The 25652-nt window shown below is 53.9% G+C and overlaps 1 protein-coding gene across 3 annotated transcripts in view; it reads left to right on the top strand.

The window, feature by feature from the left end:
* LOC138285062 (zinc finger protein 485-like) overlaps positions 1–25652 on the top strand; it is a 200571-nt gene that overhangs the window by 37009 nt on the left and 137910 nt on the right. The window lies entirely within an intron of this gene.

Genomic DNA, 25652 nt, shown 5'->3' with positions numbered 1-25652 from the left:
CACAAAGACTGTGCTGCACACATTACCTGCCTTTCTCAATTGGAGTTTTAGGGAGCATAACCCACCGTGAAAACAAATCATTGGCAAGCTACTAGGTCTGGCCTATAACTGGAAGCGTCCGAATGCAACCTTACGTGCAGTCATTCATTGACCCATCCATGTATCCATCAACTTGTTTATTAATTCACCCACTCTCTGATTTCCGTACAAATCAGACTCTCACTACTTAATGAATGGACACAGTCAGCATCAGCCAGAACTTTTATGTCTGCTGCTAGTTTGTAAGGAGGTGAGAGAGCTTGATGTAGTGTGTGACTCGTAGACTGTGAGGGAAGTGGGACTTCTGTGGGTAGTATGTGACTGCTAGTCTTTAGTAGGTTTGTCAGTGCTGCTTTTACTATGTGCCTGCTAGCTTGTGATGCGTGTGGGTGCTATCAGTAATATGTGAGTTCTAGTGTGTGAGTGGTGTCATTGTTGTCAGACTCCGACTGCTAGTCTGTGAGCATTGTGAATCTTGCTTTTGGATGTGATTTAGGGTTTGGTGTGAGCGCTGGTAGATAGCTCAATGAACTAAACATTTGCTGCGGGAATAGTGTCTGTCAGCAGGTCTCTAGTTTGAATCCTGGCAAAGCCAACTCAACCTTCCATCCTCCTGATGTTTGGTAAATTGAGTAGCATGAACTGGTAATAGTAACATGCGGCCTTTTAAAGCGCTTAGAACTGGAAGCAGTGCTGTATGAAGCACTATATAGCAAACAAGTTATTTATTAGTGTGTGTGAGTTATGAGAGTGCTGTTCTCCAAGTTGGTCATGTGACTGTGTTTATGTACAGGTTGTAAATTACATATATGCCTATAGCGATGTGATCACTTTATGTCACTGTAAACATGGTCTCTACTTGTCTTTGCCCGTCCACTCTGTTACCCTAAATGTGCTTCATTAGTGCAATAGATGAGTTGGTGAGAATTCATCCTTTTGATTTAAATCTAGACTGTCAAGAATCTCCTCCCTTGATAGTGTCCCTACTGAGATTAGATCGCTCAACAGCGGTTGTTTGTATTGCTTCCGTTTCCTGAGGCATGTATTTGAAAACCCTTGTTTATAGTCATGATTAGGGGTGACTTGAGTCATTTCAGAGAATAAGTTGTGGCCCCATCTCTCTTGCTGTCTGTTGCTACTATGCAACGAATATTGTTATTGATGATGCGAGGTTTTAGTATCCTAATCCAAATTTGGATGGCAGTCACAGTAGGTAACGAAGGTATTAAGAAGCAGCTTTGTTTAATCTGTACCGATAGTATGCTACCCACGTTATAGTTCAGTGCAGTATTTGAGCTACTTGAATGTAAGCTGTTATGTCTGGGAACCCAAATGCTCCCTCTCCTATGATGTGTAACAGTGTGTTCTTTGTGACTCCGGGCTCTGTCCTTTTTTACGAAGGATTGTATTTTATTTTGGATTTAATCCAACACCGCCATAAGGAAGTGTCTGTGCTATTTGTAATAAACGGCTGAGAAAAGTAATGTTATCCTTTTGATTGTTCATACCCAAGTTATTTCTAACCCCCCCCCCCCAATCAAAAGAGGTCCTACTAAAGCATTTTGAGGAGTGGAGGGATGTTGCTCAGGTATATTTGAGACATTCAGAGGTACTTTACAGTTGGTATTTGATGGGTAACCTTGTTCAAGTGAATCTATTGTTTGATATGTGTTTGACATTTGTTTCATGGTCAGGACATGCCCATCACTTGCGACTGTGTAATTTAATCATACATTTTGATACCTCAGTAAAAAGAATTAGCTCTTCCATCAGGGCTGGAAGGAATTACTCCAACTCTGTAATATTTTCTGCTTTCTTTTCTCTGGAACTTGTTTTATGACTAACCTTGAGTTGTCGCTTGTAAAGCAATCTGTTATGAAGCCTAATAGGTGCACCAAAATCAACTGAGGACAAATTAAAGGGAAGATGTGAGACCAGTATTTACATGAAGATCTTCACTTTACAGTTGAGTTGGGCGATGGGTCTACAGAACGTACAGGATATTGGATCTTTGTCCGGTTTTAGCAGTAGTTTCGATTTGAATGTAGGCTTTAGGGGTGAGGCCCACCCTCACCCCTAAAGCCTAAAAAGACTTTCAGCTCTCCTCCAGGCTATAACAGCCTATCTCACAGGCAAGGGAGAGGACATTTGATTCTTTTGGAAAGCTGTGCTAAATCTCAATATTGACTTGCCATGGTGAATGGATGCACTTTTTGAACTTTGGAAGGCCGCTACCTGGAGAAAACTACCAGACCCAGACATTTTGGAAAACTAGACATCAAGGAGAGTCCTGGATGGTATGCTTTGTATAGATGCCTTGAGGTTAACTTAGCCACAATTCTTTCCATACCTCAATCTGTGCCTAAAATCAATAATTTTCCTTGCACTTATGTGATGTAAACTTCTGGAACAGACAGGAATCCACAAAATTCCTACTGCCCAGCATTCCCCACTGGTTCCAATAAAAACACTAACATTCCTGTATGAGTGGACCTAGTGTCCATAACCGGAAAATCCCCAGAATGTATTATGGAAAAATCCGCATTTACTGTCAATAAATTAACTTGATTTGGCAGTGGGGTAACTGTGTTAACTTAGCCTGGGCTACATCTAGGAAAAGCTACCTAACGCACACATTTCTGAAAACTAGACACCCAGCGAAATCCAGTGTGGTGTACTTTGCGTAGATCCCTTGACGTTTTCTTGCCCAGAATGCCGTGCAAGCCTCAAACGTTTCTCAGAATCACACATTTTCATTGCCTATCTTTGATGGAAACCTCTGGAATTTGGAGGAATCCACATAATTCATACCATCTACAATCCCCCCACTTGTCCCGATAAAAGTGCTATTGCACATGTGTAGCTGGGCATAGTGACTGCGACAGGAAAGCATCAAACCTGGGTCCATAGAAGTTCCACAGTGGGACACCCATTCACCTTGGTTTGATCTGTTTCTGTGGGGGGCATTAGGCTCAGCTGCACAAGTGGGGCAGTGTTTTTATCAGGACAAGTGGAAAAACACTGGGTGGTAGTAATTTCGTGGATTCCACCTCATTCCGGTAGTTTCCATCAAACAAATGTAAGGTAAATGATGATTTTAGCTAACGTTTGTGGTTTGCAGGATATTGTGGATAAGAAAATCTTGTGGGATTCAAGGCACACCACTGTGAAATCCCTTGGGTGTCTACTTTTCAAAAATGTCTTTGGTTTATGGGTTTGCATGGGTGGCGCCACAGCACGGCCCCAAATACAACAGCTACCCCTTTTGCTTATCTCTCAAAGTAGTACTTAGGTCCTTTTGTGTCATGGTCTCTTGGCTCACCCACTCAAGTGAGGTACTGTTCTTATCAGGTGACATATGGGAACTGAGAGTGGTAGACAATTGCTGGCTTCCCACTGATTACAAAAGTTTCTATCACCGAAATATGAGGAAAATTTGTTTTCTTAACTAAAGTTTTACGTTTACTGGGGCTTCTGGTTAAAATTATCTAGTGAGAGCCGCACTAGTTACACACCCCTATACTCCCCTGTTTGTCTAGTTTTCAAAAATGTGCAAATTTACTTGGTTTTCTTAGGTGCCTGCTGAGCAAGGACCCAAAATCCACAGCTTCCCACTTTGCAAAAAACAGAAGCATCAGTTTTGAATGGATAAATGTGATATATCCATGTTGCATTTTGGGCTGTTTCTTGTCACGGACCCTAGGCCTACCCACACAAGTGAGTTACTGTTTTGATTGGGAGAATTCTGGGTGGAAGGAACTTTATGGCAGGTCCAGAAGTTTCCATCACAGAAATGTGATTGTGTTTTTTTTTGTCAGAGTTTGAGGTTTGCAAGGTATTCTGGGTAAAAAAAAAAAACCCTGAAGAGAGCTATGCAAGTCATCCCACCCTGGATTCTCCCAGGTGTCTGTTTTTCAAAAACGTGCAGGTTTTCTAGGTTTCCTTAGCTGCCGGCTGAGCTTTTGCTTCGAGCAGCTACCCACTTTCCTTAAGCAACACCCTACCCCGGAGAGCTTTGTGGTCCAAGCCTCAACCTCCTGTCTAAATCCTGGTGAATTTCTTATCATCTCACTGGACATAGAATCCAAGAAGCTAGACACCTTGGGAAAGAAAATGTTTTCTTCCAGCAGTCTGGCACTGCGGTCCGTGAACACTAAACATACCTCAGACTCTCTGAGCAGAGCGATTTAATCGTTGGTGGCCTTACGACACCATGCCTGGCTGAGGACTATATACTTTTCAAGCTTATGGACATGCCCTTTGATGGCACCCTTCTCGTCGGCACCATGGCGCACAAGCTTCCCAGCCTCTGCCTGCCCGAGGATGCAGTATCCACAGACCTCTTGGGTCTGGAAGCCAGAGTTTGGGCCTCTCCACCACTCGCCCAGCAGCCACAGCCTCCAAGCACCGTTAGTTTGCCCTTATTCTATCATGGGCATCCAGTGGGAGGCAGGACATACCATTGCCTGCCCAACTGGTGGTGCAGAGCATCAGACCAGTGTGACCTTCACATTGTCCCAAAGGGCTACTCCCTCTCTTTTGGGCCTACCCTCCATCCAAGCTACCCACTTCAAAAGACTGACGGAGAACCATCTTTCCTTCCTCCACCAGAAAATGTCATCTCTCTTGGCCAAGGGAGCAATAGATAGCGTGCTGACACCAGAAGTAGGCCATGGTTGCTATTCCTGTCACTTTCTGGTGCCCAAGAACGACAGAGGCCTTCATCCTATCCTAGAAATGTGCCTTCTCAACTTCTTATGCAAGAAGAAGAAATTCAAGATGCTCACACTATCTCAAGTCCTGTCAACCCTGGACCCGGGAACTGGATGAAGCATTGGACTTGCAGAATGCTTACTTCCATGTTCCCGTTCTCCCTGCCTACAGACGTTTTCTGCTGTACACGGTAGGCCACAAGTAATTTGAGTTCACCTTGCTTCCCTTTGACCTCATAGCACCCCTTAGATGTTCACCAAGGTGATGGTGATGGTTGCAGCTCTTCTGCGGAGATCATGGGTGCCAGTCTTCCCCCTATCTCGATGACTGTCTGTCGAAGGCAGGCTTGTCCCAGGCTATCTCTCACCTACAGTCTAGGGTGGGCCTCCTTCACTTGCAGGGGTCCACTACAAGCATGCCAAAGTCACACCTGACTCCTTCTCAGATGCTCCCTTTCATTGGAGCTGGTCTGGACATGGTGTAGTTTTAGGCTTCTCCTCCCGAACAGCGAGTCACCATATTCAGGCTCTGATCCTGATGTTTCAGCCTCTATCCTGGATGTCGATGCGACTGACTCTGAGGCTGCCGGACCTCAGGGCCTCCTGCATCCTGCTTGTGACACATGACTGGTGGCGTATGCAGGCTCTGCAGTGGGACCTGAAGTTTTAGTAGGTGCAGCATCAGGGGAATCTCTCCGACATTGTCCAGATCTTGGAGGGAACCCCTCTCCTTTTCCCAACCAGCTCTGAGAGTAGTGACGGATGCGTCACTCCTGGGTTGGAGCCTGCCATCTGGGAGAGATGGAGCTCAGAGGACTGTGGTCTCTGGGGGAATCTGGACACCACATCAACCTACTGGAGCTCCTGGTGATCTGGTTGGCATTGAAAGCCTTTTCATCCTCCATAAAGGGAAGGCTAGTGCAGGTGTTCACGGACCACACCAGTGCCATATGATACTGCAACAAGCAGGACGGGGTGGGGTCGTAGACCCTTTGTCAAGTGGGCCTGCATCTCTGGATTTGACTGGAACATCAGGGCTTTTCCCTGGTGGATCAACACCTTTGGGTTCTCTGAATGCCAGAGCATACAAACTGAGCCAAGGATTCATGGCAGGTCACAAATGGTGTCTCCATCCAGAGATGGTGCAATTTTTCTTTTATCGGGGGAGAGACCCTTGGTTCGATCTGTTTGCCAATGTATAGAATCTGAAATGTCAGCAGTTCTGCATGTGGGAGTTTCCAAGGCAGCTCTCATTGGGAGACGCTTTTCATCTCGAGTAGAGCTCAGGCCTCCTGTATGCCATTCCACCCATACCACTTCTGCACAGAGTTCTCAAGAATATCGGGAACAACCAGGCCCAAGTCATCCTTGTGGCTCCAGATTCGGCTCAGAGAGTTTGTTATCCTGAGCTGTAAAGCATGGCCATCAGTCCCCTGTCATTCTGCCCCTTCGGAGGATCTTCCGTCGTAGTAGCGGGAGGGTTCTCTACCCGAATCTTTCAACGCTCCAACTTCATTCATGGCGAGTAGACAGCTTTAGACCTTCCGCCCGAAGTCTGCAATGTTGTTGTGGCAACCAGGAGTCCCTCTACCAAGACTGTATACATCGTTGGAGCACGTTTGTGGCATGATGTGCAGAGAAACAGATTAACTGGCACTCTCCTCCCCTTTCTCAGGTTCTTCTCTATATCCTCTTTCTTGCCCAGTAGGGCTCTGCTCTGTGCGCTCTCGAGGGCTATCTTTCTGCCATTTCAGCCTTCTTGCTGCTGTCTGGTCAACCTTCCCTCTTCAAATCTCCTGATGTTAACAGATTCTTGAAAGAGTTACAACACGTTTCCACCTTCACCCTTCTTCATGCTACAGTGGGACCTTATTTTTGTGCCCACTGTCCTCGTGTGAACTCCTTTTGAGCCTCTACATAATTGTCCCCTGAGCCTTCTTACCATCAAGATGCCCTTCCTTGTAGCTGGAGGGTCAGTGAGCTTCAGACCTTATCATTGAAGCCTCCATATCTGAGCATTTATCCAGACAAGCTGGTTCTGCGAACTAGGACCTCTTTACTTCCCAAAGTCATAACCCCATTTCATGTAAGGCAATCCATTACCTTGCCTACTTTTTACACTTCACCAAATCCCTCCAAGGAAGAGAAGCAACTTCACCGTCTTGACCCAAAAAGAGCGTTGTTGTTCTAACTTCATCACAGAAAAGAGTTCTGGGTGGACAACCAATTGTTTGTGGGATATGACGGAGTGAAAAGGGGAAACGCTGTGCAGAAATGGACCATCCACTGTTGGATCATGCTCTGCATTAAGATCTGCTATGCACTGGCCAAAAAGCAATCCTCAACGGATTTGCATGCTCATTTCATCCGAGCAAAAGCTATGACCACTGCGTTAACACATGGAGTTCTTGTCCTGGACATCTGTCAGACCGCATTGTGGGCCTTGTTGCACATCTTCACAAGCACTACTTCCTAGACAATCGGGTCCGTCTGGGTCAGCACTTTGCCCTTTCCGTCCTGCAGGACTATTTGGATAAAAATCTCTTTCACAGGCCCACCTCTGGTGAGGTATTGTTTGAGAATCTGTTTAAAGTTCTTCAGCTAGAAGTCTCTATCATATAAACAAGTTACTTACCTTTGGTAACGCCTTATCTGGTTGCAGATTCCTTACAACCCACCCATCCTCCCTGCTCTGCAAGCGGATTGTTCCCTTTTCAGAGTCCTACTGTTCTGCACCAGTGGTCAATGTTCTTCATGGCTCTGCGCTCTTGGCATGGAAATTCACAAAACAAACTGAAGTCAGCACACTGAAACATGTTTCTGTACAAGGGAGGCTGAAGGAAATTACCATGTTTTGGAAAAAATACAAAAAAATCTGACAAACATCATATTCAGCTCAATGTCCTGGCCAGACAGTTAAGGTGACTAAGGTCTGGAACCCACCAATAGAAAACTTTGTATGTGTAGATGTTGAAAATATATGGTTGTGGTATGTTTCCATCCAGCCCAAAGGTGATAATTGTGATCCTTGTGACCAAATGAAAGGTCACCTAAACTGATGTTTCACTTTCACTTGATTTTTAAATTTCCCAAATTCACTGAACTGAGCTTATTGCCTGCGAGTGTCAGGAAAAATTCATATATTTTGAGTAGTCCCACACTCACTAGACCCAGAAGAACATAGATGGTGGCGTTGTCAAACCTGTTCATTTTTTTTAATCACTATCGGGGTCATTACGACCTTGGCGGTCTTTTTTGCAAGACCGCTGAGGGACCCCCGTGCGGAAGACCGCCTGTGCAGGCGGTTTGCCGCTCGGCGTATTATGACTGTTGGCTGCTCTCCGTCGTTATTCCGACGGAGAGCCGCCAACAGCCATACTTGCGGGCGGCGGGGAAGTGGAGGTTGCTCCAGCTCCACCTCCACCGCCACGCCAACAGAACACCGCCCAGCGAATCTCATTCTGTGATGCGCCGTGGCGGTGTTCTGTTGGCGTGGAGGTGTCGGCGGAGCTGCCCCCATGGCTCCCGTCCCCTCCCGGAGGATCGACGGAACAGGTAAGTCGATCGTCCGTTAGGGGAGGGGGGTGGGGAGGTGTTGTGTGTGTGTATGTAGAGGGGGTGTGTGAGTGCGTGTATGCTTGCGGGGGTGTTGTGTGTATGGCTGTGGGTATGTCTGTATGGATGTGTGCGTGTATGTTTGAATGTGAGCATGCGTGCCTGACTGTGTGTGTGGCTCTGAGCATGTATGTCGGGTTGTGTGCGTGTGTGTGTTGGTGGTGCCTGCATGCGTGTCGGGTGTGTGTGAGTAATGTTATGTTGGGGGTCGGGGTGGGGATGGGGGCCCTGCCACCTTTGGGGGTTGGCAGGGGTGTAGGGGAGGGAGTTGGGGTGGGGGTGAGGGGTGGGGGAGACCCCTATCAGTGCCAGGGAAGGAATTCCCTGGCACTGATAGTGCGTACCGCCATGGATTTCATGGCGGTTGAAACGCTGGAAATCCACAGCGGTAAGCCGGGTCCAAATACCGCCAGCGGTATACTGACGGCCGCGGGCGGTATTTTCGACCTGGCAGGCAGGACGGAGAACCGGCGGATGACCATGGCGGTAACCGCCATGGTCATAATTCACCAAGGTAAGACCGCCAGCCTGTTGGCGGTCTTACCGCCGGTTCTCCGCCATCCGCCAGGGTTGTAATGACCCCCTATATTTTTTAATTTGTCTTTAAACACCGTACGTGAGTGCATTTTTTTGAGCTGTTCATTGTATACTTGCCCCCCTTCCATGTTCCTTTCGCATGCCTACCCTCTGTCTGCTTGCCCCCAGACCCTCTGTCTGTTGTTGTCAGCTTGGCCCAGGTCCTCTCTCCTACCCTCTGTTGTCACCAGCTTGGCCCCAGCCACTTCCTCCCATCCTCTTTTACCGTCAGCTAGGCCCCAGGCCCTCTCTCCCACCCTCTGTTGTTTTCAGCTTGCCTCAGAATTACCTTCCCACAACTTTGTTGTTGTCCGCTTGCCCCAGGCCCACCCTCTCAGCCTTCTTTTTTCTCAGCTGGCCCCAGGACCTCCCTCCCGCTCTTCATTGTCATTAGCTTGCCCCAGGCCTTCCCTCCCACCCACCCTCCATTGTAGTCAGCTTGCCCCTGGCCCTCCCTCACACCCTTCATTGTTGTCAGCTTGTCCCTGGCACTCCCTCCTACCCTTCACTCTTCATTGTCTTCAGCATGCCCTGGCCCTCCCTCCCTTAATTGTTTTCAGCATGCCCCTGGTACTCCCTCCCACCCTTCATTGTTGTCAGCTTATCCCAGGCCTTTCCTCTGTTGTTGTGCGCTTGCCCCAGGCCCTCCCTCCCTCCGACTCTGTTGATCTCCCCTTGCCTCAGGCACTCCCTCCATCCATTGTCTTCAACTTGCCCCAGGACCTCCCTCCCTCTGTTGTCGTCAGCTTGACCGAGACCCACCCTCTCACCCTTCTTTGTTGTCAGCTTGCCCTAGGCTCCCCATCCCACCCTTTGTCGTCAGCTTGCCCTAGGCACTCCCTCCCACCCTTTGTTGTCGCCAGCTTGACCTCCCTCCCACCCTTTGTTGTCGTCAGCTTGCCCTAGGCCCTCCCTCCCTCCGACTCTGTTGATCTCCCCTTGCCTCAGGCACTCCCTCCATCCATTGTCTTCAACTTGCCCCAGGACCTCCCTCCCTCTGTTGTCGTCAGCTTGACCGAGACCCACCCTCTCACCCTTCTTTGTTGTCAGCTTGCCCTAGGCACTCCCTCCCACCCTTTGTTGTCGTCAGCTTGACCTCCCTCCCACCCTTTGTTGTCGTCAGCTTGCCCTAGGCCCTCCCTCCCACCCTTTGTTGTCATCAGCTTGCCCTAGGCCCTCCCTCGCACCCTTTGTTGTCGTCAGCTTGCCCTAGCCCTTAACTCCCACCCTCAATTGTGGTCAGCTTGTCCCTGGACCCCCTCCCATCCTCCATTGCCGTCAACTTGCCCCAGGCCCTTCCTCCTCCCCTTTTTTGTCGTCGGCTTTCCCCAGGCCCTCTCTCTGTTGTTGTCTGCTTGCCCCAGGCCCTTCATTCTTCTCTCCATTGTCTCCTGCTTGCCTCAGGCCCTACTTCCCTCTACTGTCTTCAGCTTGCCCCAGGACCCCCTCCCTCCGTTGTTGTCTGCTTGCCCCAGGTCCTCTCTCCCTTACCGCCCTCTGTCACGGTCAGCTTGCCCCAGTCTTTCTCACCCTGTGTGTTCATCAGATTGCCCCAGGCCCTAGCTCTGACTTTCTGTCGTCATCAGCTTGCAAAGGGCCCTTCATCCCACCGTCTATTGTCGGCAAGCCCCAGGCCCTCCCTCCCACCCTCCGCTGCCGTCAGCTAGCCCCAGGGCTTCCCTCCGCTGCCGTCAGCTAGCCCCAGGGCTTCCCTCCCTCCCTCCCTCCCACCCTCCGCTGCCGTCAGCTAGCCCCAGGCCCTCCCTCCCACCCTCCGCTGCCATAATCTAGCCCCAGGCCCTCCCTCCCACCCTCCGCTGCCGTAAGCTAGCCCCAGGCCCTCCCTCCCACCCTCCGCTGCCGTAAGCTAGCCCCAGGCCCTCCCTCCCACCCTCCGCTGCCGTAAGCTAGCCCCAGGCCCTCCCTCCCACCCTCCGCTGCCGTAAGCTAGCCCCAGGCCCCCCCTCCCACCCTCCGCTGCCGTCAGCTAGCCCCCCCCTCCCACCCTCCGCTGCCGTCAGCTAGCCCCCCCTCCCACCCTCCGCTGCCGTCAGCTAGCCCCAGGCCCTCCCTCCCACCCTCTGCTGCCGTCAGCTAGCCCACCCTCCGCTGCCGTCAGTTAGCCCCAGGCCCTCCCTGTCACTCTCTGTTGTTGTCAGCTTGCCCCAGGCCCTCCCTCCCACCCTTTGGAGTCGTCAGCTTGCCCCAGGCCGTCCCTGGGTCTCCCTCCCACCCTTTGGTGTCGTCAGCTTGCCCCAGGCCCTCCCTCCCACCCTTTGGTGTTGTCAGCTTGCCCCAGGCCCTCCCTCCCACCCTTTGGCGTCGTCAGCTTGCCCCAGGCCCTCCCTCCCACCCTTTGGTGTCGTCAGCTTGCCCCAGGCCCTCCCTGGGCCTCCCTACCACCATTTGGCATTGTCAGCTTGCCCCAGGTGCTCCCTGACCCTCCCTCCCACCCATTGGCGTCGTCCGCTTGCCCCAGGCCCTCCCACCCATTGACGTTGTCAGCTTGCCCCAGAAATTGGCGTCGTCACCTTGCCCCAGGACCTCCCTCCCACCCATTGGCGTCATCACCTTGCCCAAGGCCCACCCCCCCACCCATTGGCGTTGTCACCTTGCCCCAGGCCCTCCCTCCTACCCTTTGGCGTCGTCACCTTGCCCCAGGCCCTCCATGCCAATCTCCGTTGTTGTCACCTTGTCCCAAGCCCTCCTTCCTACCCTTTGGCGTTGTCAGCTTACCCAGGCCCTCCCTCCCACCCTCTGTTGTCGTCACCTGACCCCAGGCCCTCCCTCCCACCCTCTGTTGTCGTCACCTGGCCCCAGGCCCTCCCTCCCACCCTCTGTTGTCGTCACCTGGCCCCAGGCCCTCCCTCCCACCCTCTGTTGTCGTCACCTGGCCCCAGGCCCTCCCTCCCACCCTCTGTTGTCGTCACCTGGCCCCAGGCCCTCCCTCCCACCCTCTGTTGTCGTCACCTGGCCCCAGGCCCTCCCTCCCACCCTCTGTTGTCGTCACCTGGCCCCAGGCCCTCCCTCCCATCCCCTGTTGTCGTCAGCTTGCCCCAGGCCCTCCCTCCCAACCTCCGCTGCTGTCAGCTTGCCCCAGGCCCTCCCTCCCACCCTCCGCTGCCTTCAGCTTGCCCCAGGCCCTCCCTCCCACCCTCCGCTGCTGTCAGCTTGCCCCAGGCCCTCCCTCCCACCCTCCGCTGCTGTCAGCTTGCCCCAGGCCCTCCCTCCCACCATCCGCTGCCGTCAGCTTGCCCCAGGCCCTCCCTCCCACCCTCCGCTGCTGTCAGCTTGCCCCAGGCCCTCCCTCCCACCCTCCGCTGCTGTCAGCTTGCCCCAGGCCCTCCCTCCCACCATCCGCTGCCGTCAGCTTGCCCCAGGCCCTCCCTCCCACCCTCCGCTGCCGTCAGCTTGCCCCAGGCCCTCCCTCCCACCCTCCGCTGCCGTCAGCTTGCCCCAGGCCCTCCCTCCCACCCTCCGCTGCCTTCAGCTTGCCCCAGGCCCTCCCTCCCACCCTCCGCTGCCTTCAGCTTGCCCCAGGCCCTCCCTCCCACCCTCCGCTGCCTTCAGCTTGCCCCAGGCCCTCCCTCCCACCCTCCGCTGCCTTCAGCTTGCCCCAGGCCCTCCCTCCCACCCTCCGCTGCTGTCATCTTGCCCCCCTCCCACCCTCTGTTGCTGTCAGCTTGCCCCAGGCCTTCCCTCCCACCCACCTTCCATTGTAGTCAGCTTGTCCCTGGCACTCCCTCCTACCCTTCACTCTTCATTGTCTTCAGCATGCCCTGGCCCTCCCTCCCTTCATTGTTTTCAGCATGCCCCTGGTACTCCCTCCCACCCTTCATTGTCGTCAGCTTATCCCAGGCCTTTCCTCTGTTGTTGTGCGCTTGCCCCAGGCCCTCCCTCCCTCCGACTCTGTTGATCTCCTCTTGCCTCAGGCACTCCCTCCATCCATTGTCTTCAACTTGCCCCAGGACCTCCCTCCCTCTGTTGTCGTCCGCTTGACCGAGACCCACCCTCTCACCCTTCTTTGTTGTCAGCTTGCCCTAGGCACCCCATCCCACCCTTTGTCGTCAGCTTGCCCTAGGCACTCCCTCCCACCCTTTGTTGTCGTCAGCTTGACCTCCCTCCCACCCTTTGTTGTCGTCAGCTTGCCCTAGGCCCTCCCTCCCACCCTTTGGCGTCGTCAGCTTGCCCCAGGCCCTCCCTCCCACCCTTTGGCATCGTCAGCTTGCCCCAGGCCCTCCCTGGGCCTCCCTACCACCATTTGGCATTGTCAGCTTGCCCCAGGTGCTCCCTGACCCTCCCTCCCACCCATTGGCGTCGTCAGCTTGCCCCAGGCCCTCCCACCCATTGACGTTGTCAGCTTGCCCTAGAAATTGGCGTCGTCACCTTGCCCCAGGACCTCCCTCTCACCCATTGGCGTCATCACCTTGCCCAAGGCCCACCCCCCCACCCATTGGCGTTGTCACCTTGCCCCAGGCCCTCCCTCCTACCCTTTGGCGTCGTCACCTTGCCCCAGGCCCTCCATGCCAATCTCCGTTGTTGTCACCTTGTCCCAAGCCCTTCTTCCTACCCTTTGGCGTTGTCAGCTTACCCAGGCCCTCCCTCCCACCCTCTGTTGTCGTCACCTGACCCCAGGCCCTCCCTCCCACCCTCTGTTGTCGTCACCTGGCCCCAGGCCCTCCCTCCCACCCTCTGTTGTCGTCACCTGGCCCCAGGCCCTCCCTCCCACCCTCTGTTGTCGTCACCTGGCCCCAGGCCCTCCCTCCCACCCTCTGTTGTCGTCACCTGGCCCCAGGCCCTCCCTCCCACCCTCTGTTGTCGTCACCTGGCCCCAGGCCCTCCCTCCCACCCTCTGTTGTCGTCACCTGGCCCCAGGCCCTCCCTCCCACCCTCTGTTGTCGTCACCTGGCCCCAGGCCCTCCCTCCCACCCTCTGTTGTCGTCACCTGGCCCCAGGCCCTCCCTCCCATCCTCTGTTGTCGTCAGCTTGCCCCAGGCCCTCCCTCCCAACCTCCGCTGCTGTCAGCTTGCCCCAGGCCCTCCCTCCCACCCTCCGCTGCCTTCAGCTTGCCCCAGGCCCTCCCTCCCACCCTCCGCTGCTGTCAGCTTGCCCCAGGCCCTCCCTCCCACCCTCCGCTGCCTTCAGCTTGCCCCAGGCCCTCCCTCCCACCCTCCGCTGCCTTCAGCTTGCCCCAGGCCCTCCCTCCCACCCTCCGCTGCTGTCATCTTGCCCCCCTCCCACCCTCCGTTGCTGTCAGCTTGCCCCAGGCCTTCCCTCCCACCCACCTTCCATTGTAGTCAGCTTGTCCCTGGCACTCCCTCCTACCCTTCACTCTTCATTGTCTTCAGCATGCCCTGGCCCTCCCTCCCTTCATTGTTTTCAGCATGCCCCTGGTACTCCCTCCCACCCTTCATTGTCGTCAGCTTATCCCAGGCCTTTCCTCTGTTGTTGTGCGCTTGCCCCAGGCCCTCCCTCCCTCCGACTCTGTTGATCTCCCCTTGCCTCAGGCACTCCCTCCATCCATTGTCTTCAACTTGCCCCAGGACCTCCCTCCCTCTGTTGTCGTCAGCTTGACCGAGACCCACCCTCTCACCCTTATTTGTTGTCAGCTTGCCCTAGGCACCCCATCCCACCCTTTGTCGTCAGCTTGCCCTAGGCACTCCCTCCCACCCTTTGTTGTCGTCAGCTTGACCTCCCTCCCACCCTTTGTTGTCGTCAGCTTGCCCTAGGCCCTCCCTCCCTCCGACTCTGTTGATCTCCCCTTGCCTCAGGCACTCCCTCCATCCATTGTCTTCAACTTGCCCCAGGACCTCCCTCCCTCTGTTGTCGTCAGCTTGACCGAGACCCACCCTCTCACCCTTCTTTGTTGTCAGCTTGCCCTAGGCACTCCCTCCCACCCTTTGTTGTCGTCAGCTTGACCTCCCTCCCACCCTTTGTTGTCGTCAGCTTGCCCTAGGCCCTCCCTCCCACCCTTTGTTGTCATCAGCTTGCCCTAGGCCCTCCCTCGCACCCTTTGTTGTCGTCAGCTTGCCCTAGCCCTTAACTCCCACCCTCAATTGTGGTCAGCTTGTCCCTGGACCCCCTCCCATCCTCCATTGCCGTCAACTTGCCCCAGGCCCTTCCTCCTCCCCTTTTTTGTCGTCGGCTTTCCCCAGGCCCTCTCTCTGTTGTTGTCTGCTTGCCCCAGGCCCTTCATTCTTCTCTCCATTGTCTCCTGCTTGCCTCAGGCCCTACTTCCCTCTACTGTCTTCAGCTTGCCCCAGGACCCCCTCCCTCCGTTGTTGTCTGCTTGCCCCAGGTCCTCTCTCCCTTACCACCCTCCCGCCCTCTGTCACGGTCAGCTTGCCCCAGTCTTTCTCACCCTGTGTGTTCATCAGATTGCCCCAGGCCCTAGCTCTGACTTTCTGTCGTCATCAGCTTGCAAAGGGCCCTTCATCCCACCGTCTATTGTCGGCAAGCCCCAGGCCCGCACTCCCACCCTCCCACCCTCCGCTGCCGTCAGCTAGCCCCCCCTCCCACCCTCTGCTGCCGTCAGCTAGCCCCCCCTCCCACCCTCCGCTGCCGTCAGCTAGCCCCCCCTCCCACCCTCCGCTGCCGTCAGCTAGCCCCCCCTCCCACCCTCCGCTGCCGTCAGCTAGCCCCCCCTCCCACCCTCCGCTGCCGTCAGCTAGCCCCAGACCCTCCCTCCCACCCTCCGCTGCCGTCAGCTAGCCCCAGACCCTCCCTCCCACCCTCCGCTGCCGTCAGCTAGCCCCAGGCCCTCCCTCCCACCCTCCGCTGCCGTCAGCTAGCCCACCCTCCGCTGCCGTCAGCTAGCCCACCCTCTCCTGCCGTCAGCTAGCCCCAGGCCCTCCCTGTCACTCTCTGTTGTTGTCAGCTTGCCCCAGGCCCTCCCTCCCACCCTTTGGAGTCGTCAGCTTGCCCCAGGCCCTCCCTGGGTCTCCCTCCCACCCTTTGGTGTCGTCAGCTTGCCCCAGGACCTCCCTCCCACCCTTTGGCGTCGTCAGCTTGCCCCAGGCCCTCCCTCCCACCCTTTGGCATCGTCAGCTTGCCCCAGGCCCTCCCTGGGCCTCCCTACCACCATTTGGCATTGTCAGCTTGCCCCAGGTGCTCCCTGACCCTCCCTCCCACCCATTGGCGTCATCAGCTTGCCCCAGGCCCTCCCACCCATTGGCGTTGTCAGCTTGCCCCAGAAATTGGCATCGTCACCTTGCCCCAGGACCTCCCTCCCACCCATTGGCGTCATCACCTTGCCCAAGGACCACCCCCCCACCCATTGGCGTTGTCACCTTGCCCCAGGCCCTCCCTCCTACCCTTTGGCGTCGTCACCTTGCCCCAGGCCCTCCCTGCCAATCTACGTTGTTGTCACCTTGTCCCAAGCCCTCCTTCCTACCCTTTGGCGTTGTCAGCTTACCCAGGCCCTCCCTCCCACCCTCTGTTGTCGTCAACTGGCCCCCCCTCCCACCCTCTGTTGTCGTCACCTGGCCCCAGGCCCTCCCTCCCACCCTCTGTTGTCGTCACCTGGCCCCAGGCCCTCCCTCCCACCCTCTGTTGTCGTCACCTGGCCCCAGGCCCTCCCTCCCACTCTCTGTTGTCGTCACCTGGCCCCAGGCCCTCCCTCCCACCCTCTGTTGTCGTCACCTGGCCCCAGGCCCTCCCTCCCACCCTCTGTTGTCGTCACCTGGCCCCAGGCCCTCCCTCCCACCCTCTGTTGTCGTCACCTGGCCCCAGGCCCTCCCTCCCATCCTCTGTTGTCGTCAGCTTGCCCCAGGCCCTCCCTCCCTCCCATCCTCTGTTGTCGTCAGCTTGCCCCAGGCCCTCCCTCCCATCCTCTGTTGTCGTCAGCTTGCCCCAGGCCCTCCCTCCCACCCTCTGCTGCCTTCAGCTTGCCCCAGGCCCTCCCTCCCACCCTCCGCTGCCTTCAGCTTGCCCCAGGCCCTCCCTCCCACCCTCCGCTGCCTTCAGCTTGCCCCAGGCCCTCCCTCCCACCCTCCGCTGCCTTCAGCTTGCCCCAGGCCCTCCCTCCCACCCTCCGCTGCCTTCAGCTTGCCCCAGGCCCTCCCCCCCACCCTCCGCTGCTGTCAGCTTGCCCCCTTCCCACCCTCCGTTGCTTTCAGCTTGACCCAGGCCCTCCCTCCGTTGCCGTCAGCTTGACCCAGGCCCTCCCTCCCACCCTCCGTTGCCATCAGCTTGACCCAGGCCCTCCCTCCCACCCTCCGTTGCCGTCAGCTTGACCCAGCCCCTACTTCCCTCTGTTGCCACTAGCTTGACCCTGGCCCCCTCTTTCTCTGTTGTTGTCAGCTTGCCCCAGGCCCTCCCTCCCACCCTCTGTTGTCGTCACCTGGCCCCAGGCCCTCCCTCCCACCCTCTGTTGTCGTCACCTGGCCCCAGGCCCTCCCTCCCACCCTCTGTTGTCGTCACCTGGCCCCAGGCCCTCCCTCCCACCCTCTGTTGTCGTCACCTGGCCCCAGGCCCTCCCTCCCATCCTCTGTTGTCGTCAGCTTGCCCCAGGCCCTCCGCTGCCTTCAGCTTGCCCCAGCCCCTCCCTCCCACCCTCCGCTGCCTTCAGCTTGTCCCAGGCCCTCCCTCCCACCCTCCGCTGCCTTCAGCTTGTCCCAGGCCCTCCCTCCCACCCTCCGCTGCCTTCAGCTTGCCCCAGGCCCTCCCTCCCACCCTCCGCTGCCTTCAGCTTGCCCCAGGCCCTCCCTCCCACCCTCCGCTGCCTTCAGCTTGCCCCAGGCCCTCCCTCCCACCCTCCGCTGCCTTCAGCTTGCCCCAGGCCCTCCCTCCGCTGCCGTCAGCTTGCCCCCCCACCCTCCGCTGCTGTCAGCTTGCCCCCTTCCCACCCTCCGTTGCTTTCAGCTTGACCCAGGCCCTCCCTCCGTTGCCGTCAGCTTGACCCAGGCCCTCCCTCCCACCCTCCGTTGTCATCAGCTTGACCCAGGCCCTCCCTCCCATCCTCCGTTGCCGTCAGCTTGACCCAGCCCCTACTTCCCTCTGTTGCCACTAGCTTGACCCTGGCCCCCTCTTTCTCTGTTGTTGTCAGCTTGCCCCAGGCCCTCCCTCCTACCCTCTGATGCTGCCAGCTTACCCCAGCCCCTCCCTCCTACCCTCTGATGCTGTCAGCTTGCCCCAGGCCCTCCCTCCTACCCTCTGATGCTGTCAGCTTGCCACAGGCCCTCCCTCCCACCCTCCGCTGCCGTCAGTTTGCCCCTCCCTCCCACCCTCCGCTGCCGTCAGTTTGCCCCTCCCTCCCACCCTCCGCTGCCGTCAGTTTGCCCCTCCCTCCCACCCTCCGCTGCCGTCAGTTTGCCCCTCCCTCCCACCCTCCCCTGCCGTCAGCTTGCCCCTCCCTCCACCCTCCCCTGCCGTCAGCTTGCCCCTCCCTCCCACCCTCCCCTGCCGTCAGCTTGCCCCTCCCTCCCACCCTCCCCTGCCGTCATCTTGCCCCTCCCTCCCACCCTCCCCTGCCGTCAGCTTGCCCCAGGCCCTCCCTCCCACCCTCCCCTGCCGTCAGCTTGCCCCAGGACCTCCCTCCCACCCTCCCCTGCCGTCAGCTTGCCACAGGCCCTCCCTCCCACCCTCCCCTGCCGTCAGCTTGCCCCCCCCTCACACCCTCCCCTGCCATCAGCTTGCCCCCCCCACCCTCCCCTGCCGTCAGCTTGCCCCAGGCCCTCCCTCCCACCCTCCGCTGCCGTCAGCATGCCGCAGGCCCAGGCCCTCCCTCCCACCCTCCGCTGCCGTCAGCATGCCCTAGGCCCTCCCTCCCACCCTCCGCTGCCGTCAGCATGCCCCAGGCCCTGAATCCAACCCTCTGCTGCCGTCAGCATGCCCCAGACCTTCCCTCCCACCCTCCGCTGCCGTCTGCTTGGCCCAGCCCCTCCCACCCTCTATTGTCCATCTTGCCTCCCATCTGCCATGTGTTGCCTCACACCCTCCTCTCTGTCTTCAAACTCTCACCAGTAAACAAAAAAACATGCCATTACGTGGCCAGTACTGGTTGGTGTTATAGCACTTTTTTCCCATACTCTCTGTCCATATTAACCCTCGTCCATGAAAAGGCCCTCCTTCCGTGTTGTCTCCTGTCCCCTCTCTCTGCAATAAAAAAAAAAAGCTCTAGGATTTGACCGGCACTGGCCACATCGTAGCGTTTTTTTTAATTTACTTCAGCCGTGCTGCACAGCAGGCACACTAATGGACAACATGGCTAAATAAAAAGAGTGACAAAGCCAATAGATTTCTCCTAGGACTGAAACAGTGACAAAGCCAATACCGCTCTCTTAGGATGATCTAATGGTTTTGCCAATGCTTGTTCTACTTTCCATATAGTCCTGAGTTTGATATCTGACATCAAGTTAACAGTGCGCCAGAGCCAGTGGGTCTGCCACAATTTAGTGATTACACCATTATTACATAATTGATAGAGCAGAAAACCTGTACATATTTGGTATTGCTAAACTCCAAATATTCAGGGTGAGTTTCCTTGGTTATTTATCCAGGATTTATGTTTGTTTATTTAAGAAATGCAAGAAAATAATAAGCACATTTGTTAACAGAATGTAAATAGCTACATATTTTTAGGTCTGGTTTTTGACCAGATAATTTGATTTTACTAAAATGATATGTATACCTATAAAGGCTTTCAGCCAGGCCACTTCTTCCATTGGGCTGTTCTTTTGTCAGTTACGTTTTTATAGAGCTGTTAAAAATGGATTCTGTAGTTGACAGTGGTTTGCACCCTGTCCAAGCAGGGACCCTCGCTTAAGTCAGGGTAAGGGAGCCACATAGCTAAAATAAGCCCTGCTCTCAACCCCTTGTACAAGTAGTCAGGCTTATCTCAGAGGCAATGTGTAAAGTATTTGTGTGTACACACCACGCCATCCCCCCCACCCAATGACACACCTATAGCTATGAGAACCAGCCATTGACCATAATGAAGTGTGTATTTACTATTCTAACTCCACACGCGGTTTGAAAGTAGGGAAGGTTATAAAGCGGACCGAGGCAAATATAACCGCACTTTTACTCTTTGATGCACTCCCTCGGAACTACCTAAACATACTACTGGAACCAGTCCTCCTAATGCACCGGTCCTCACAAAGATAGTGTTTGTCTGGAACTGACAGTGTTTACCCACGCTACGAGGACCAAACTGGTCCTCACAGTGTGGAACACACACACTTTTAGAAAATAGCCAATATCTATCTGAATTAAACAAGACAAAATGACAAAAATCCAACATACACAAGTAAAGACATAACTTTTTAAAGGTTGAAATGAGTCTTAATCCATAGGAATCAATGATTGTAACTTTTTAGCACAAAGTACCTTGGATGTGTCAAAAACAAAGATAATGCGGGCCTCAAGGGAGGTGAAGCGCTGAAAAGCATAGCAATGTGTTGGTCCTTTACTGCACAGCGGAGGTGATGCGTCAATTGTTTCCTCGCAGAAGAGGTGATGCGTTGGTTCCTTACTGGCAGGGGACGTGATGTGTCGATTCTTTCATCACAGGAAAGGCGATGTGTTTACTTCCGGACATGCAGCCTCTGTTCCTTACTTTGGTGCGAGGCTGATGAGAAGTTGACGTTCTGGGGGTGTTGCATGGAAAATCCGGACGCACTGTGTTGATGGAGCCGTGAGGAAACAAGCGATGCGTCGATTTTGCAGTTGCAGGACTGAAGCTGCGTCAACTTTTATACAGCAGCACATTGGTACGTGGACTTTCTCCTTCAGGTCACCAGCATACACTTCCAAGTGCCCAGGGACTGGAGTTGGCACCACTTGGCAAGTCAGGACTCTCAGCAGAAGAGCTCAGGCAGTGGCAAATGAAGTCTTTGATGTCCCTTAGACTTAACAGGATGCAATCTGAATTCAAACCATTCGAGAACCTTGGAAAGCAGGATGTAGAAAGCAAAGTCCAGACCTTTCACAGCAAACAGCAAGCCAGCACCACAAAGCAGCAGTCAGAGAGCCAGTCCCTCCTACATTCTAGTCTTCTTCCTGGCAGAATGTCCTCCGTCCAGAAGTGTTCTAACTTTTTGGGGTCGAGGTCCAGGACTTATACCCATTTCTATCTTTAAAATATGCAAACTTCAAAGAGACGTTTTGTGGTGCACAAAACCCTGCCTTTTCTGCCCTGGCCCCAGGCACACTCCAGTGGTTTGGAGACAGCTTTGTGTAAAGTCAGGCATGGCCCTATTCAGGTGCAAGTGTCAGCTCCTCCCACCACTCTAGCCCAGTTAGACCCATCAGGATATGCAGGGCATGCCTCAGTTCTCTTTGTATGACTGTCTAGAGTGAATTCACAAACAGCCCAACTGTTACCCTGACCCAGCCATGTATTCCACAGCCGGGCAGGGGGATAGAATGGTTAAGCAAGAAAATGCCCCCTTTCTAAAAGTGCAAAAACAACAGATGATGGACGGAATTGTGAGACAGTAGCCTCTTTCTAGCATGGTTACCCCCACTTTTGGCTTGTTTGTGAGTGTGTGTCAGTGTGTTTTTACTGTGTCACTGGGACCCTGCTAGCCAGGACCCTAGTGCTCATAGTGGAAACCCTATATGTCTGTGTGGTTTGCCTGTCTCACTGGGATCCTGCTGGTCAGGACCCCACTGCTCATAGTTTGTGGCCTAATGTGTGTGTTGTCAGTAGTGCTTAACTGTGTCACTGAGGCTCTGCTAACCAGAACCTCAGTGCTTATGCTCTCGCTACTTTTACATTTGTCACTATGGGCTAGTGAATTCATTTACCACTTTCAATTGGCACACTGGACCCTGCTTATAAGTCCCTAGTATATGGTACCGAGGTACCCATTGCATTGGGGTTCCAGTCGATCCTTTTGGGCTGCAACATTTCCTTTGCCACCCATAAGGAGCTCAGACAAACACTTTTACAGGACTGCCACTGCAGCCTGCGTGAAATAGTGCACACACTATTTCACAGCCATTTTCACTGCACTTAAGTAACTTATAAGTCACCCATATGTCTAACCTTCATTTACTGAAGGATAGGTGCAAAGTTACTAAGTGTGAGGTCACCCTTGCACTAGCAAAGGTGCCCCCACGCAGTCCAGGGCCATAAATGTAGCTTCACAATGGTAATCCCGAATATGGCCATGTAAGCTGTCTAAGATCATGGAATTGTCCCCCCATTCCAAATCTGGTATTGGGGAGCCAATTCCATGCATCCTGGGTGCTCCACGATGGACCCCCAGTACTGCCAAACCAGCTCTCTGAGGCTTGCACTGCAGCTACAGCTGCTGCCAACTCACAGACAGGGTTCTACCCTCCTAGGGTCTGAGCAGCTCAGTCCCAGGAAGGCAGAACAAAGTATTTCCTTTGGGAGGAGGGTGTTGCACCTTCTCCCTTTGGAAATAGGTGTTACAGGCAGGGGAGGGGTAGCCTCCTCCAGCCTCTGGAAATGCTTTGAAGGGCACAGATGGTGCCCTCCTTGCATAAACCAGTCTACACCGTTTCAGGGACCCCCAGTCCCTGCTCTGGCACGAAACTGGACAAAGGAAAGGGGAGTGACCACTCTCCTGTCCATCGCCACCCCAGGGGTGGTGCCCAGAGCTCCTCCAGTGTGTCCCAGACTTCAGCCATCTTGTTTTCCAAGGTGTGGGGACACTCTGGAGGCCTCTGAGTGGCCAGTGCCAGCAGGAGGTGTAAGAGACCCCGCCTGATAGGTCCATACCTGATAAGGTAGCCAATCCCCATCCCAGGGCTATTTAGTGTCTCTCCTGTGGATTTCTCTTCAGATTCTACTTGCAAGTTTCCAACAGGAATCCTCTGCAACTACTGCTTCATCCTCTGATCTCGGATCGACTGCAGACTGCTCCAGGAACCGCTGTAACAGCAACAAAGTATCCAGAAGGGAAACTTTTCCTCTGCAACCTCAGCTCCAGCCAGCAACTGCAACAGTTTCCATTGTGTGCACGCTCTGGGGACTACCTGTCTTCACCCTGCAACAGAAGGACTGAAGAAATCTCCTGTGGAATGACGAAGTCACTTCCCTGTTTTTGCAGGCACCTTCTAAGTCGACGACCAGTTCTCTTGGACTCCTCTCCTGGCGACGAGCGGGTTCCTTGGAACACAGGCGGTGGACCCCTTCGACACAGACTTTCCTAAGGTCCTGCTGTCCACATTTGGAGGAGGTATGAGCTTGCCTTCCCTGTTTGTGGCAGTACCCCTGTGCACAGCGTCATCTACACCTCCTTTGACCTTTGTGCACTATTTGCAATAATCCTTTGTGCACAGCCTGGCCCAGGTCCCCAGCACTCTATTCTGCAATGCTCAACTCACTGAGTTGTCCTCCTGCGGCGTGTGACCTTCTTTTGTAGTGCTGCAACAACTGCCATTTGCACCTTCTTTGTCCCCGTGTCCTGGGACCTCCGTGGGTGCTGCCTGATCATCTGTGGGTTCCCAACAGTGTTGGGAGCCCCCTCTTCCTCCTCAATCTGCGTTGAGGGTCCGTGCTGGGACCAGGCAGCACCACTTTGTTGCAATCTGCGACATTGCTTGAACCAAGGCTTGTTGGACGAAGCCAGCGCCGAAACTCGCCTGCATCCAATATCTCTTCATGGGACATAGATTCCATCACGCAGGAACCTGCAGTCATCTTCCTTTGGTGCAGTTATGCGGTCTTCCTCCAACCGGGGACTCTTCTTTTGCACCCTCGTCTAGGTTGGCAGGGGCTCCTGTCCTTCCTGTAACTTCTTCCGACTTCTTGACTTGGTCTCCTCTCTTTGCAGGTCTTCAGGTCCAGGAATCCACCATTTGTTGTTTGCAGTCTTGCTTGGTTCTTGCAACAACTTTAATCACGACTTGAAGTGTGTCCTAAGGAAACTTGCAGTACTTTACTCCTAGTTTCCTGGGCTCTGGGGTGAGGTATTTTACTCACCTTTGTGGTTTTCTTAGTCTCCTGTCGATTCTCTACACTCTACACTTGTCTAGGGGTGAATTTGTGATTCGCATTCCACTTTCTTAGTATATGGTTTGTGTTGCCCCTAGACCTATTTTCTCCCACTGCATTCTATAGCATTTCCTATTGTTTGCACTATCCTATGTCTAATTACTTACCCTATTTTGGTGTCTACTGTATATATTGTGTATAATACTTGCCTTCAGAAGGAATATTCCCTCTAAGATATTTTTGGCCTTGTGTCACCCAAATAAACTACCTTTATTTTTGGTAACACTGAGTATTGTCTTTATTTGGGTATAAGTACTGTGTAACTATAAGTGGTATTGCATGAGCTTTGCATGTCTCCTAGTTCACCCTCAGCTGCTCTGCTATAGCTACCTCCATCAGCCTAAGCTGCTAGAACATTTCACTAAAAAGGGATAACTGGACCTTGTATAAGGTGTAAGTACCCAACGTACCCAATACAATCCATTCCAGCCTACAGGAATGCAGAGCAAATCAAATATACACGGATCTGGGTTTAATCCATCATTTTTTGTTTTGTTTTGCCATGCCATTCCATTTTGGACCCAGCCATATGCAAATCAGTCTTGACCCTGTTACCCATGGGGACAGTCCAGCCCGAACTTCCAGGATAGGTCCTCCCTGAACCAGAAACAAGCATCCTGGGACCGGTTTCAGGGTATCACCCTTCATCAGCCAGGCTAGCTTGAATCTGGTGGCATAGCAAGCACGGGACCTACGTCTGGGCATACCCTTCCCACTCAGGGCGACAAATGCAAAAAGAACAGATGATGGACGGAATGCAGAGCACATCAAACATTCACCCCCAGTCACAGATTTGGGTTTAATCCATCCGTTTTTGTGCTTGCCATGCTATACCAGTTTGGACACAGCCTTATGCAAATCAGTCCTGACCATGTTTCCCATGGGAATAGTCGAGCCCGAACTGCCAGGCCAGGTCCTCCCTGAACCAGAAACCAGCATCTTGGGACTGGTTTCAGGGTACAGGGTCAAGACTGGTTTTCATATGGCTGGGTCCAAACTGGAATGGCATGGCCAGCAAAAAAAACTGATGGATTAACCCAGTGGTTCCCAATCAGTGCCCCGCAGCACCCCTGTGCGCCGTTAAAACTAGCAAGGGGTGCCGCGCAGTAAGCACACAGATTGGGAACCGCTGACTGATGTGCAGGAAAAACCACACTTACTCCAGATAACAAGCATGATATTAGCAGTGTAGAGAAATTAATGCTATCATTTCTGCTTTAATTTGCTGCATCTGCTGTGGAAGAGGCCAGGGAAGAATGCAGAATGTTCGGAAATTATCTGCTTTGCAAATACAGAATATGGAAGCCCCCATGAAAATAAATATAACACAAGGAGTAAAGTGTGTAACCGCCGGGAGCTTTTACTTAAATGTTCCAGAAGAGGGCGTACCCTCCCAAGAAAAGGCTTCCCTGATAAGGTGAAGAAAGTAAAAAGTATATCACGTATGTGGCGATATTGGGCAAGCTGATGGTACACTTTTGGCGCTCAATCGCCTTTTTATAATGTGCAGACTTTATTTTTAGATGAATAAAAATCGCTAAAATAATACACACAATGAACGTAATTAATTACTAACTTCATACAAAGAAAACAAACACCAGACATTACCATATGAAAAAAATAATGAAAAAAACATTGGCCATGCTGCCGACTGGACAATTATACTATGTTAACTACAAATAATACAGTTAAAGGCAATATAACTTCAATAGTGCTGGGCCTGAATATGTACTGGAGAG

Source organism: Pleurodeles waltl, chromosome 3_1 (genome assembly GCF_031143425.1).
Source record: "Pleurodeles waltl isolate 20211129_DDA chromosome 3_1, aPleWal1.hap1.20221129, whole genome shotgun sequence".
Classification (NCBI taxonomy): Eukaryota; Metazoa; Chordata; class Amphibia; order Caudata; family Salamandridae; genus Pleurodeles; species Pleurodeles waltl.
This window is presented reverse-complemented; position numbering and strand designations above follow the sequence as displayed.